Source organism: Convolutriloba macropyga, chromosome 14 (genome assembly GCF_964194025.1).
Source record: "Convolutriloba macropyga chromosome 14, txConMacr16.3, whole genome shotgun sequence".
NCBI classification, from domain to species: domain Eukaryota; kingdom Metazoa; phylum Xenacoelomorpha; order Acoela; family Convolutidae; genus Convolutriloba; species Convolutriloba macropyga.
Genome location: NC_134481.1, coordinates 48,179,868 through 48,196,040, shown reverse-complemented (window position 1 = coordinate 48,196,040; position 16,173 = coordinate 48,179,868). Strand labels below are relative to the sequence as shown.

Here is a 16,173-nt window from a genome sequence, read left to right as displayed (position 1 = left end):
CAAGCGTTCATACTATTCCAACACCAACAGCATCAGAACCTCGAGCTAACCCATTTTTACCGCCAACACCACAACAAAGACAAGATTTCAATTTTGTACAAGAACACTTTCGTGTACAACCAATACAATCACCAAACAGCTCACTTTGGTCAGCAACATCACCGCAACAATCCGCAAGTACAAGTTCAACACCACGAAGAACACCAAGAACATCCTCATTAACAAATACATCTATTAGTGTACCACGAATAGAAGCAAATTCCCTACAACCACCACAAAACACAGCATTATCACCTACTTCATTTATACCAGAAATAAGATTATCATCTACACACCCTGGAAGAACTAGAGCAACACCCGTACTCAATCCAAATCCACCAACTTTAAGTAGAATTAATGAACATACATATCTTTTTACACTAGATTATAAAACCTGGAATTCACCTCCACCGCTATACGGACCTACTAATCTAGGACACACACTTACTAACTGGTCACTCTCAAGACTAGAAAACACACTAAATCTTACAACAAGACAAAGAAATACAGCACTAAACGTCTTAGCAACACCAACTTTGGAACTTAAATTCAATACTACAATAAAATACGACACCATATTTAACCATCCATTTCACGCTACCACACCATCTATTGTAACAACAACGATACCAGCACCATTTGTTTGCATTGATTTCGTCTACAAATTCGATCGATACACAAAACAAACTTTAGGATTTGCAACATTCTATAATCCCCACACAGGACTATCATACACATGCCGCTTCAATTAAAATCCATAATACTAATATTATTACTAATAACATTATTTATCTATATGAAAATAGACACAGAAATAAGATCAAAATATAAAATAAAACAAAATATCAGAGAACAAATTAAAGAACACATACAAGAACGTATGGAAAAACATATAGAGAGTTTCCAAAAGAAAAACAAAACAAAAACAAATAACATAAATGTAACCGACCAAGATAACTTTAACAAGTTAATGGATCATGTATTTAATAACAAAACAAAATTTGAAACGGAAATATACAAATTACCATCAAAGTATACATCACCAGACTTGAAAGAATTCAAGAATAGTACAGATTACGAACAAATGTGGGAAATAGCCATAGATAAATGGACACGAAATTGGAATTTTTACAGAGAACAATTAACAGACGGTATTTTGGAAAAATTCCAACTAAATAATAAAAGAAACAAACGACAGACAAAAGAAGATTACGTTGAATTGAAAGGACAAAACATTAATGGATCAGCAGTAGGACCTCAAGACATTTTTATCGAACACTACGACTGCGACGCAAAAGAAATAACAAACGTAAAATACTACGAACTGAACAAAATCAGCACATGTAAATTTAAACCATTAGACTTAGAAATGACAAAAACAGAAGTTCAATTATTATCAAAAGCACAAGCTGTAGAGATTAAAGCATATGCTGTTACAGGAACGATCAAAGAAAAAGTAGAATGGTGTTCACAACACACTCATTACATTAGAGCAAACAGACCGAGCTATTACGTATCAGATGCACGAAGAACGAAAATCCTGGACCCAGACGAAGTTCGTAACGAACTCGCCAGAATTAACTTCCTTAAAAATACAAACTACAGGCCAACAAGGCATAACATATCATTCAATTACTTATCAAACCCACCATTACAAAAAAGACTAGAAAACGTACAAGGAAATATACAATTCAAAGTAGACACTCCTATGGTACCACCATATGGAATATTAGTATATGATTATACAAACCCAATGTGGGTGCCAAATGAAATCAAAAATGCACAATCAAACTGCCTATCAGGCGTCAAAATACAAAATAGAATTGACATTTTAGATTGGACTCTAGAGATAAAAGAAGTCTCATTAATACTAAACCTTGATACAAAAGAAATATCATATATGGGAACAAAACTACCATGTGATCTCCACAAGGGAGAATGTTTACCAACACCCTTTACAAAAGCAACAATCATTTGGGAACCCCAAACACATTGCCAACTATTCGAACTTATTCGGTTTGATGCATATATGGTTAAGTATCAGGAACGATATTGGATAGAAACAAACGCGGAATGGTCATCAGTACAAAAACCAGATGTAGAACAAAAAGTAAAATTTAATGATACATCCTCAATCGCAACAAGATTTGAAATCTACCCATTAGTTGAACGAGAATGTGGATCACCACAACCGTTACATAAAACAGAATACGATGATATCTATATAATATACGAATATGGTTTTGATATGCATACAGGACTTAAAGTAACAAGAAAAGAAGACAAATTTGAAGAAGAAAAATTTATAAAAATAAAACCACAGCAAATTATGTCAAATGCATACACAAGATATGAAGACGAAGAACATCAAAATTATTATTATGGTTTTGTAAACGAGAACACACATCTACAAATGAAAATGGACCTCTATATGAGTAATATATATTCACGCATTAGTCTACAGGCAATAGAATTCTATTCACAGATATGCGAACAAACTCGCAATATTCGACAATTGACACTAACACAAGTACAAAAGAATACACCACTATTAGGATACATCCTTACAGGAGATAGATCCATATTTGTGAAACAAGAAGGAGTCAATGTGATGAAAATGTACAAATGTGCAAAGAAATCGTCACCACTATACGTACCACAAACACGTGAATGTTACGACAAAATACCAATACTATACAAAAATAGAGTACAATACGTACATCAACTAACACGACAAACATACCTTTGGGCGAAAACAGTCCCATGTTCACATAGTAATTTCGATCAACTGATCTCAATAGACACAGAAGGAACAGTAAGATACAGATTGACACCATATCCAATAAAAGTAGAAACAATATTAGAAACAATATCACCGGAAGAAATAGTACTTGATAATATGTTCAGCAAAGCAAGCCTCATTGAAAGTGGAATATTTAGCAAAGAACAATTAATACAAGAACGAAAAAGAGATTTACTACACGAATATATGAGAGATCGCGAAATACCGCTTCAAGAAGCACAATCTGCTAACGCACAAAAGCTACTCGAATTTGAACAATTAGGATTATTACAAACATACAAAAATTATGAACATTCACTTAAATGGTTAAAAGACTTGAACATAAATGGATATAACTTTCAGATTGATCAACCAAGTATAAACTGGAAGGAAATTTTCGACGCAGCATGGCTGAAAGATCAGATATTATCTATCTTTGGTTGGCCATGGTACATACTTGAAAAGATGGCTATCATCTATGCGATGATGAGCATGATATTATTTGTAACAAACCTAATTATAAAATTCTACAACGCTTTTGCAATACATAAAGCGATTGGGAAACAAGCAAGTATAACAAAAATATTATTAACAGGAATTTTTGGAATATTCTCACAAACACTAACCCAACTAGTTGCACAAATACAGGAAGATGATTCCGACAATAATAACGACAATAATAATGATGATAACAATTCACTTTACAGTAAAGGACATAATAATTCACGAATACATATTCAACATTTCAGAAGACATTCAACAGAAATACCAACATTAACTCGTAGAGATAAAACGACAGAAAATTATGTGGATACGAACTATAAACACTATAACACTACTATCCGCAGGACAGAACATGGTTTACAACTACGTACATTGGAGTCACCAACAAAGAAACAAGCACCACCACTACCAGAAAGAAAACATAAAACAGAAATATTAACGACAATAGACGAAAGTAAAACCCAACCACTACCGCCAATACCACCACAACTAATAACACCACCTCCAGCATACCAACGTTTGAGTAGTCTACCACCAATACCAATACCTGTACCAATCCCAAGCGCACCTACTATAGAACAATCGCACGCGATTAAACCGTATTCATATGAAACACAAACAACTCAACAAACACCATATGAAATCCCCCAACCATCAAATAATCAAAATAATCAACATAAACTCATACCAACTTCAAGACTTCTAGAGATACAGAATCCACCACCTATAGATTTCAATCAATTAAAATTAACAAACAACAAAATACAAAACCGTAGCTATAGCTTAGACATCCTCAAAAACGATCAGCCGCATACGAATGAGGTTACATACTACGATACTCATTCAGCGGATACATACGAAATTTAAACCAAACAATACTTTTCAGTAACAACTAACAACACTTATGCCATTACTTAGCCAAATTTTTCTACCTTCTATAAATAACGAACAAAATCTAAGGATTAAACCAGATAACAGCCTAACTACAAAATATATATCAATACGGAAACAAAATATTAAACAAACTGTTTGTAACAAACTTTTTGTAACATAAATATTAATAAACAATAAACATAATCTAGATTAGATTAACCATGTTTGAGTTTTAGCATTCAACAATGGCATCGAACATGGACCACGAATCACCATATAAATCAGACTCGCCATTCTCATACGAAGTAGAGGACGGAGAACTAAGCTGTGAATCAGGCAGATCCAGCCCCGGAACAATTCGGGACTGTGCGTCTGAATGTGGAACACAGACTGAAAGTAACATGATAACAGATAACGAGAAAGTCACCACATTTAGAGTCGAACTGGAAAACAACCAGGAACACGTACAGACACCACAGGAGATAGCACGGAAAATAAACAACAAATTTGGTAATAGACGAAATCTTCAATCCTTTGATACCAGTAATAATAGTACTAGTAACATATCAGAACAAAGAACAAACATAGCTGTACATAGTTACCAGAACACAAGACCAAGACAAAACTATAACCAAAATACTAGCAACACATATATGTCACCACCTCTACCAAATTACCCCCCGCCAGTACGACCACCCCCACCATCAGACAATTACCCACCACAAAGCAACGTTAGACAACGTTTATTTACAAGACAAACAGTTCCAAATACTAACAATCTACGATTTCCATATGCGGTGACACCCCGCTCAAATAACAGAAAGTCTTTCTTCCACCAGTCGACAAATGAACAAACTCCGACCGAAACGGTAATGGAGACGGTCTGGTTTCAAGATAAAGACCCGAAAACACTAAGTAATCCACACGGAATAAATTATAATCCACTTTTATCGTACAGAAATTGGTCGGAAATGCCTTTTGATTCACGATCATACAATTTCTTCATCGCACCATTACATACACTGAAAGACCGTGTATCAGAATTTTTTCCACCACTTTCGTCGGAAAATACAAACACTGTAAAAAGGAGCACGAAAAATATGGGCAGAGATAAAATACATCAATCTCTGTACCCCAAACTTAAGCAATTTTACAGTCTTACGGAACGCTTCCTCTATGATTACGATTATGAGTTCCGTTTACCAAGAACTTGTAATTTTGATTTCCTAGTGGCAAAAGCCTCTCAGGACCTTTCGGTGTATAGCGCATTCACACAGCAACATCAGATTTTTCAATTAAGCTTCAACCTACTCCACCCTACGCCAAAAGATGTACAAAGTAACAATTACAGAGTACATGAGACAAAGTTGATACATAACTTAATATATTATACATTCTTACGAGACAAACAATATACAGCTTCTAAAAGTTTCATACACATCAATGATCAATTGACTTCCCCGTACTTTTTAAACTACAGCTACAGAATAAAATGGAGCTATACAATAGGGACGTTGAGACACTTCGATCCCATTAAAAATTATTACGTATTTCAATCCAAAGACGAACCAGAGCGACCGCTCATGGTTCCCTTAGAAGCACTCGAACCGTGCGAAGAGTATCACGTTTACCACCTGACAGGGAGCGTGACCAATAAGGCGATCACGAATCGTTTAACCTTCAATAACGAAAGAAAGATATCACAGACAGAAAAAGAGATTTGTAACGCACTACAAGCATCGATAACGGAAACTCCTTTACAAGACGTAATTAACTTACTTGGATATTATCTTTCCAAAGACGAATATTTCCTGAAGGAATACAACCATTATTGTGAAAGGGGTAACTATCCAAAACAAACAGAGAAACTGTAACAACAAAAGGAAAGTAACAAGTAACAATTCCCGGACTCAGTAGGTAATAGACTTCAATCTCCATCTATAACAGACTTTAATATTGATTGTTTGTAAATCCTTGCATATGTTTGTTAATCTTTATTATCCCAAATCTATTTCCCCAACTATTCAATCCATATTGTAGATCACTGAATTTGAATCATAATCTTTCAATTATAATACCATTAACCAAATTTATTTCTATCACTAGATATTAATCAGTTTGAAATAAACAGTATAAAACCAAAAATATGTTTTTACTTATACAAAACCTAACCTACTTTTTAAAACTGTACATGTAAATATGCAAAGATTTCTCCATAGTTAGTTATATGCAATGCAAACAGGCAATTTTGTAGATAAAGCAAATAGGCAAATAAAATTAAAAAAAAACAGAACAAACAAAACACATGAATAATATGCATAACATTTGAATAAATGACTCATAAGCCATGTTAACAACACTGTAAGTAACACAATACTATAGGACATGACATTTTTTCATAAAACAGATTATAACATATTGAATACCTTAATACAATTTACAATCTAACCATACAAAAGGTACATTACAAATTTATTATTTATAACAAACTCTAAATTTAAAATAGAGTAACATATACGAAACAGTCAGGTTAAAAACAAAAGAAAACAGAATTTTCACTCAAATCGAAATTTTCACATGCAAGTTTGTAAAAGTGACAAAACAAAATACATGAAATATATGTAACTCAAGCAGCTACTGTACGCCGTTAGCTATAGTAACAACTAACAACCCAATATCATTGTAACAATTCACATAGAAAACAGTACTCAGATCTCGGGAAACGTTGATCCTTAGATCGTAAGCGCGCAGACAGAGACGTTAAATTAATTCATGAAGTTGAAGAAATAACTGTTAATTGGGATTAGGAAATTGTCATTCGTGTGCATACCCATTGCAAACTACTATAAGCGAGATCTGTAACCCTTTAAAAAATTCATAAGAGACTAGCAGCTAAATGAAAAAATATAGCAAAGTGATAAGCAGCATTTTCACAATCTTACAGACACGGAAAATGTTTCCTCAGTAACAACTCACAAATGGGCAATCGTAGAAGTATGACACAACAATTGTAAGAACTAATACCATTAAAATAACTCATGACTTCAAACAGGGGCATTAATTAATACATGTTCAACTTCTATAACAAAATTAACAATCAGCATGGCCGACAAATCACATGTCACTAAAAACAAAAACGCTATTCGCCATTTCGTTGACATAATCTCCTTTATGTCACCACCAAAACCATAGCTTGTTAAATAACAATTAACACAAAAACATATAACATACATCTTTAAGTTTTCTTTCCAACCGGAAGGGATACTACGTATATCTAGAACATGTAGTGAATCTAAAAACGATTCTTAACATCTAACAGCTAACAGAAACAAACCAAGCAAACCAGGTAAGTCAGGTAAGTCGACGCCGGACATCAGGACGCCTACAACATCAACGACGGGCCTACCCAGAAGGATCTCCGCCCACTGGATAGTGTGGTGGTGGAATAGATACTTTTGTGGTTGTTGATGTTCACTTCTTGCTCTTTGGGTAACCGATGTTTCGGAATCGACTCACAGACGAGCCGATCTTCAAGCAACACAACCAAAAAAGAAAGAAAATCCTTCAGAGAGACTACAGAGAAATTAATAAACTATATTCTACTATATTCGATTGGAAGACTTTCAAAACAACTCTAAACCCCGGAAAGATGGAGTCAGGCATGACTTCCAAAAAAGAATATTTAATTCAGAAAAAGACTGAAATACTCTTTCCTGATTGGATAAAAATGATATATTATTTTATCCTCCTTTCTCTTTATGTGTTTACCCATCTACCCTCTCTCAGCAGAAGAGAAAGTAATTTAGTCAGTACCAGTCACCATCCTGATTTAATAATAGAGTATATTTCTCTCTCTCTACTCCGCTCTTGTTTTGTATTGAGATAAACGTTAGACCGTAGCATTGGGGCCCGTGCACCGTCTACTGAAGCTCAGATAGAAGAGTAACAGACTAGAGGAATAGAACTTTAGTTAGTCAGGTAAGCCTTAAGATTAACTAGTATTCTTGAGACAACCATAAGACAGTTCAGGAAGTACCCTAACAAAGGTAAGCTCTAGAACACGTCTTATCTTATCTTTGGTCGTGTAAAAAGCTCTTTAATAGTTTATTCCAATTAATTTAGCTCAAATCTTTAAGTATAATATATGTAAAATCTTAAGCAAGTTGAGTCAAATTATTTTAAAATCAAATGTTGGAAGAGTTAATTTCTCATTTTTAGTCTGGTCAAGTTCTTTTTAAGTCTGGTCAAGTTCTTTTTAAGTCTGGTCAAGTTCTTTTTATGAGACGAGTCCAATTTTTATTAAATCGAGCCAATTTCTCTTCAGAAGTTTAGTCACTTTCTTTTCATTCCAAATATCGGTTGTGTCAAATTTAAATAATTCGATTCAAAGTCTTTGCATAGTCCAGTCAAATTCCTCAATTAGTCTAGTCTAAATACAAACATTATTTGAATCAAATTCTTTTCAATAGTCAAGTCAAAATCTTTTGATAATTCAAATTGAATTTTAGTTGCCATGCCAAATGTGGTCAACCCCATAGCTATGAGTCAAACAAAAATTTTTTTAATAAAAGCGAATGCTGAAACTGTTTCTTTTCATAAACCAATTGATTTTAAGGTGTCCACTTTATCATGACCTTTAAGCAACCAAAAATACCTACTAGCAGCTTATTTTCCCATAATTTGTTCACAGGCACGACGTGTCATCAACACCAGTCAGTACCGCTTTGGAAATTACGAGAAGATTCTGTCTTCACTTTTGAAGTATTACCCACCTGAGAACATTCTAATTGTGCAACTGGAATACCTCAAAGATCCTGATCAATTGCAGTCTATAATGAACAGAGTGCAAGACCATTTTGGTGCTAAGAGACGACATGTTGCCCCCTTGCAGGCTAACAACAACCAAATGAATCCCAAGTTAGTTCATTTGTTATAAAAAAGGTTCGCCCAGTTTTGAAAAAAAAACTGGAAATATCATGATTGATATATTTAAAAGATTCTAGAGAAAGAAGAAATCAAGATATGCACTAACTTTCGGGGGGTACCAAAAAAGCATGAACTTACTTATTTACCGTCCACCTTGGTGCTTTTTATTTCATTGATTTATAAAAAAATGTTATTTATTTAGCATTGAGGAAATTAAATTATTATTATTCTTGCTGTCAATCTTCGAATGTACTCCGGGCAAAAAACAGTTTCTCAACAAAATCTTGTTCAAATCGTTTATATAATATATCACGCACTTTTTTTAAAATTAATATTATTAACTAGTTAATATTTTTTTGCCAAGACATCGTTCCAAAACGGACATTTTTTCAATTTTTTGGACGAAATCACAGCTAGAGTTTTTGACCAAGTTGGTCCGGGTTATTCGCACAGGGAAGTTTTAATTAAGAAAAAATATTATAATTAACGCTTTGTGAATTTCTTGAAAATGAGATTTCGGAAACCAAATTAATTTCTCAAAACCATTTATTTCCATATAATTTGTTTTTTTTTCAGATACACACTGCCATCTAAGGTCTCTCTATCTCAAGCCGTGGGGTATTTCTGCGAAAGAAGCTTCCGATTCTACAATCTGATTGGCTACCGTATAAACTGGATGCACTCAATGAATGATCCAAGACTAATCAACTACACAAACATTATTGACAGAACTGATGAAAATGTATGACAGGAGAACATCATAACAATAAATAGAAATAGGGAAATATACCCCTTCCCCTTCCCCTTCCCCCGCCCCTTCCCCCGCCCTCCCTCGCTTACACCACTACAGCAAAAAACTGATGTTAATAAATTTTACGCCGTCTAAAGTTTTAAGGGTTTCTGCGATTGCTTTGTTTATTATATTGTGGAAAACAAATATCATATTATCTTTCGAACTGGGCTAATTTTCTTACTCTTAGATTGTGGAAATAGAAATAGACTGGTAAAAATAGAAATTTAAAGAAAAGTAAAAAGATCTCCATTACGTTATGATGTTCGGTATGAACAATCACAAAACACGTGCAATTGTATTTAACCACCTCACTTTAATTTTCTTCAATAATGCGTTTATTTTGTACTCTAACTTTCACCACAATCAGTTTGGTCAATTGACACATTTTCATTAAACAACTTTTCTCTAAAATTAGCGGCGTTTTTTTTATTTAGCGAGCTTAAGTACTAAACCAGGAATCAATTATATGGTTCGAAAACAACACCTCCGATCAAGAGCTTTGACAGTGAATTGAAAGTTGAAACACCTTGCTAAGGCATGCTTCATCTAGACATCTCTCGCAAAAAAACTTCTCTCACATCTTGCTAAGAACTTGAAATACCAACATTTCATGATAAATCTTGATAAGATCCAAGTAAGATCTTATCAAAAAATTTTGTTGACAGCTCTTGACAAAATCTTAACAAATCTTTTTAGTAATTATTAACAGAAGTTTCTTTATCAATTATTGACAACAATGCTGATCCGAAATAGCGCAAGAAATTATAGTCCAGAACGACTAATTAACGTCTGGGAGGGTACCTCGCCACCAAATAAGTGTCGAACTCATATTTCGACCACCTCACCACGGGTGAGCAACGAAAAGAATTGATCAAATGACTTGGTTACTATGACACAGAAATCAGTCAAACATCTATAGATCACAGCTTTATAATCAAATGTTACTAAAGTGCCTTTATCGGATTAACATCTGCCCGCGTTGGTTGTTTGAAAAATGTTTTAAATAGTACTTGACGTAACGATTTTTGTTCACCTCAATTTTAATCAGGTATAAAGAACAAATTTAGAAGATACACGGAAGTCTGTAGCTGCGACCATTCGAATCCGCGTTTTGAGAAATTTGAGATTGAAATCTTGCTTATCAGTGTACTTTGTTAACTTTTTATCAACATGAAAAGCTGCAAGAGCTGTTTCCCTAGTAATCGAAGAATTCAAAATCTTGCAAGAATCTTGCAAGAAATCTTGCAAGATAATGCATAAGTCTTCCATTTATCTTGCAAGATTCCTGCAAAAAAAGAATTCATCTTGCAAGAATTTTGCTAGATTTGTATTTTTCTTTCAAGAATCTTGCAAGATTTTGAAATCTTTTGTTTGGTTACCTGGCTACATGACGATGGCAGACGAGCTAAGAATGTCAATGTTAAGCATGAAATGGTGTCGGAAAATTTACTCAAGTCAAGTTAAGACTGACTTATCAGTCTTAAGACTGACTGCTATTTCCAGTATAATTCGGGTGTTTTCCCTCCTCCTTTTTAATTCGGGGCTTGGCACCGGCAATGGCGGACTTACAAACAAACAGCTATAGGAGAAATGAGCGGCGACCCTTCTATTATACACAAATAAATTTTCCAGAATTCAAAAACTTGCAAGATTCTTGCAAGATTTTGAATCCGGGCTAAATTTTTTCTCTTGAATTAGGTTTTGTAATATGTTCAATAAAAAATAATTTGTTTCAAAGATATTTCCTAAAATATTGTACCCCGATTTAATTCTTCGGCCGTGATTGATATCTTGCAAGATTCTTGCAAGCATCTTGCAAATTTTGAATCATCTTGCAAGATTCTTGCAAGATTGGAATCAGCTAATCACTAGGGTTCACATCTGTCCAGCATTTTCAGCATTTTTGCTTGTCATAACTATATTACAATGATCGAGACAACCAAATCTGCAATTGCTCGAATTTAAGGTGAGTTACCTTGCAAAATTTTAAAGTTATCTTTTCGAAAGAATTCCTACACAGATCATCCAAATATGATTGCTTCCATTTTGTTAACGATGGCTATCAAAAATGAAAATCATGCACGGGTAATTTTAGCGTTCAAATTGTAGCCCACGCAAGAAAACCGATGGAACACGAATCAAAACAAATGGATCTCGAAGATGTCAAACTTCATTGCGAGTTGAAATGTGAGCAAAATGAAGGCAATTCAAAACAATCACTGTCCTCCAGCTGAGGACAATCATAAAAAGTGAGCGGGCCGAGAAACGATATCAAAATTATGTGAAACAAACCGTTGAAAATCCAGCAAAACTACCGCAATTTTCTTACATAAATTTGCGGTGAATACGTTCAATTGTGCGTTTCTAAAGCTAGATGTTACATAATTTTTCGTCTCTAGGCGCACACCTTACATAAATTTGCGTTTTCAAGCATAGATCATACCTAATTTTGCAATTCTCTGCGTAGATCTAATATATTATTGCGCTGAATTTAGCTTAGATCTTACAAAAACGCTTAGAAATCTGTCTGTGATAAACGAATAACTGACTTCCTTCGTGCTTTTCGCCTCTTCCATCATTCTGTAAGGGTAACCGACTGCTCTTAAGAACCAAAATCTTCAAAATTAAATCAACACTAAATTCATTGCAAAATCATGTAAAATTAACGCTAAGATCAAGAAAAAATACTATGAAAGACAAACATTAAACTCAATGAAGAATTATGTAGGATCTACGCTTATAAATTTACGTATGGTCTACGCTTGAGCGCAGATCTTACATAATTTCTGCGCATACACCCGGAATGTAACACAATTTTGCGTTTTTTAGCGCTGACATCTCGGCCCGTGCAGAGTTCAATGACAAGAAATTTTGACTAAAGTTTATAAAAGAATTAGGTTTCTAATGCATCAAACTAATTAATAATAAATAAAAACTAAAGTATCTCAAAACAACGCTAATTTCAACAAAATTATTAAATATCATCTACGCTAAATACAAAACAATAATATATGAGATCTACGCTAAATTCAACTCAAATTTTCATAAAATCAAAACAGAAAATAATTGCTGCACTTGGTAAAATCTACGCGCTTTATAACGCAAATTTTTAAGAGGTCAACTCTAAATATTTCCTAGAAAAATATATAAGACCTACGCTAATATCAACGAAAAATTATGTAAGATCTACCCTGAAAGGAAGATCGTTCCTCTATTAAACGCGTTCACCGCCAACTTTATATAATCTTGATTTTTTACCGTTGACGCCCCGGCCGGGCTGGATACTTCTCATTTATCAGGATTTTGAATGTGAAGGAATGCTACGCAGCATTGGGGAAGCAATGCCTATGTTAAAGATCTCTGGACTAAGGGAATGTAATCAAACATTGATTTTAATATCAATATGTTTGGTACAAATAATTTTATCAGTTAGTACAACGAACTGCTACAATCATATAAACAATTGGTCAAGGGCAATCATATAGTCAATGCATGCGCACAAATAAACAACCCCAATATCAAAACGCGAGCTTCCTACAACAGGAGAAGTAACATATCGAACAAATAAGCGTTTCACCATAGTATATCAACGGTTTCTTCATCGGTCAAATGTATAGCAGAAGATACGAGCTGAAAGTATTGAGTTAGGCCTAAAATAGCAGGCATACACAGAACGGTGAATCTGAATATAGGCAAGTCCTTCTCAAGTTAAAAATGGCTTCACTCAAATGTGCATTAGAATGAACTCAATTGTGAACTACAGCAGAAAGAATCAAAGCTTCGGCCATTTAATTGTTCTCAACAAAAGGAGCTCCAATGTGATGGAAGTTGGCATCATTTTGGCTCAATAACTCACATGTTAAATCGCCCATTTGAGTTTAAAAATGAACTCTGTTAGATCCTTTCCATTGTTCTAAGAGAATAAAATTAGGTCTTCTGTGGCCACATGCATAGTGGCAAAAGAAGAAAACAGTTGGTCAGTTTACCTTCACAGAATTTGAGAACTTGGCTGCAAACACTTTAACAGAGTGGCGCATAAGAATTTCGCTTACAAAATATACGTCATCCGCCATTCGAAGCAGGAGTAACAGAGACAAAATTGCTTGCGTGAAAGTACGATTAAAAATACAGGCAAGTTGTACGAGGTTGAATTGCCAAGAAGTTAACCCAAATCAAACCAACATGCACCTACAGCTGAGCGTTAAGCTCGTTTTACTCAATGGAGCGAAGATTTTAAAGGGAAAAAGTCTGAAGAGTTCGTATCAACAATCGACGGAAACAATTGTTAAAGAAGATTTCGTACAGGTCTTAAATGAATCCGAAGTGAAAAAAACCATCAAGAAGTAACGGTGTTGGTCACCCCATCTTTTGATAAAAACCCAACGAACCCACCAAAGTGCGACATGTTTGCAAGGCTGAATCACATTGTGAATCATTCTAATTGCACGCGCGACTTGAAGAACTATGTAATTTGATTGCAGCGATCTTTCATTGATTTGTTGTATCCATGCCACTGAGAGTCATTTTTGAATATATGTTTCTTCCCGAAAAAAAAGTATTCTATTGAGGATTGTTTCAAGTCCATGAACAAACAAATTTATTCTGAAACACGAACATTATTGTCATGTGTTTGAAGCTAGCTATAATACCCTCACCATGTGGAAAATACCATCTAACAACCAATTGGACTTGATTTCTAAAAAGTATCCAAATCAGTAGAAAATGGAGACAAAGCAAACCTGGTCTTTAAATAATTTCATCATCTTTCAACACAAAGTGGTTTTTAATTGATGAAATTGATAGGCAAGAACAATGCAATTGCCGTAATACTCCGTTTAGATACTGCCGTATTACTCCGTAATACTCCGTTTAGCAATGCAACTGCCGTTTTTAGAATTCGAACACCATTACGAGGCTAGTCAATTTCAATCACGATACGGAGGGCTCTTTAGTGCTTGAATTACAATAGGTTTTTGCTCACAATCTTTTTGAAGTGTGCTGGGGTACAAAAAGTTGAAATCCAATAGTTCACTGGAATATTGTACTGCTACTGTCTTCAGTGTAGGACCTGATAAAATTATTTGCTCCGTTCGAGGTTTAAGTAGTCAGACTTCTGAAAAGCATTCCGATCAATAATTGACAACCATGGGACAACAAAACAAAGGACAGCATGGGACAACAAATAGAGAATTAAAGCTTATTGAGAAAAAAGATCTCCTGATGTGGATTGAATAACCTCCAGTTGTTGCTGAAATCTCCATCAGTAGAAAAAGGGTAAAAACGAAAGCGTGAAAAATTATCATTTTGCTTCAGCTGACGCAAATGGAGACACAAAGTGTTAAACGCCCTATCAACATTCTGATGCAACTGAATTCTCAGCCGATAAAGCGTTGTTATTGGAAAACTTGCTGTCATCTTTCAATAACAACCCTATAGATTATCGGAAACTGCAAGGATGGAAGTGATGTTGAGAGATAAGGTTGCAAAGAAATATTAAATAAACAAACAAGGTCGCATTTATTGGGCTGACTGAATTACACTACTGAAGTGCATAAACAGCTCCAACTGTGAACAACAAGCTAATTGTTTTTTGTGAAATGAGTGTCTGAAGTGCTGAGAATAACTGATGATTCCCATGGAAAAATGATAGAGTTATCACAGAGGTGCGGCTGCCTGAAAAGGTACGGCTAGAACTGATAAGTCTGGTCTTTACCTGAAGTGAAGAGCAGATACCCTCATAAACAAGACTTGAGCAAACAAGAATCAAAAATATTTTTATAAAGCACGGCCTGCAAGTTACTACAACATGAAAGTTCGATGGAAAGATGATTTTCCTCGAAACCGAAAAGAGTTCCAAAGGCAGAAAATTATATGGTTGGCAACGATGAAGGCTACTTTTTCGTGCCAAAGGTATAATAGGTAAAAGTCTATTTGACTTGAATGCAATGTAGCAAAAATTTGAATTTCAAAAAAAAACAACACGAAGACAACAACTTTGTTTGAAAAATTCGACAGCAGAAGATATGAAACCTAGGCAGAGTAAGAGCTCAGCGGTCAAATCCCAAACAAATACGTTATCTGTATAAAGGGCAGGGCAAAATATTAACATATGTAATGTCGGATTTTTCTAGCGCTAAGATTCTTTTTCAGTCCCTACAGTTGTTGGAGTGAAGTCGTCTCTTCCCTTCAAAACTGACTGTGAGAGCGTTGCACATGGATCGAGTGCCTCAGTTAGGCAAAAATAGCCGTTTCAAAA

General features: G+C 34.7%; 1 protein-coding gene across 3 annotated transcripts in view; it reads left to right on the top strand.

Annotated features, from left to right (window-relative positions):
* The window catches only part of LOC142352794 (translocon-associated protein subunit delta-like), a 576,117-nt gene that overhangs the window by 119,050 nt on the left and 440,894 nt on the right, over nt 1–16,173 (top strand). The gene's annotated exons all lie outside the window — the stretch shown is intronic.